This window comes from Heterodontus francisci, chromosome 30 (assembly GCF_036365525.1).
Source record: "Heterodontus francisci isolate sHetFra1 chromosome 30, sHetFra1.hap1, whole genome shotgun sequence".
In the NCBI taxonomy this organism is placed as follows: Eukaryota; Metazoa; Chordata; class Chondrichthyes; order Heterodontiformes; family Heterodontidae; genus Heterodontus; species Heterodontus francisci.
In genome coordinates, this window is record NC_090400.1 from 31,883,021 (window position 1) to 31,883,819 (window position 799).

Genomic DNA, 799 nt, shown 5'->3' on the forward strand with positions numbered 1-799 from the left:
GAACGCCTTCAGGAACTTGATGCATCCCGCCACATTCCGGAATGTCACGTCAAAGTATCCACTGCTGGGGAAATCCTGCAGGCAGAAGACGTCCGTCGCTTGAAATCCGCAGCAATCGAAGAGAATTTTCTTGATGAAGAATGTGCGATCGACCGGTGCATCTCCTTCCTTGTCCTTCACGACCACCCGAACGGTGTTGCGCACTCCCTGGCCCGAAGCTCGAAAATTGGTTATAGCCATTTTACTCATAGCTTCCCCAGGATCAAAAGGCAATGATCATGGTCTCTTAATCAAATAAGCACTGATAAGAACAGATACTACACTTGATCTTAGCCAAAAGGCCGAGATTCAAGACTTAAATTTTTTTTTTTATTTCCAAAATATACTTTATTCATAAACATCTGTAAAAATTACATTGCCAAACAGTTTCCAAACAGCACCAAAAAATACAAACATTGCAAGTGAGATCAGTTTCCTTCAATACTGTCATGAGTTTCTTCCCAACCCTTCCGTTTCACAATTGTCTTAAATACACCATAAAAGGTATTACAGAGGTTTACAGAGAACACACTGACACAAATGGGAACGCATGGGTGTCTCAGCAATGTAAATACATCTTTCACTAAATGTTCCTCACCGACATGTGTGTCCTTTTCTCTGTGTGAATGATGTGTGCCAGCATGTGGCGCCATGTCACATCCTTTTGCACAGTTGGCCCTTCAGGAGAGCCAACATATCAATAATATCATTGCCATGCCACCATTACCCATGAGCACCTCTACGGATGCAGTGACATGGA

General features: G+C 42.9%; 1 pseudogene; it reads right to left on the minus strand.

Annotated features, from left to right (window-relative positions):
* Positions 1–247: 247 nt before the first annotated feature.
* On the minus strand, positions 248–353 carry LOC137346906 (U2 spliceosomal RNA; annotated as a pseudogene).
* Between the last annotated feature and the right edge of the window lie 446 nt (positions 354–799).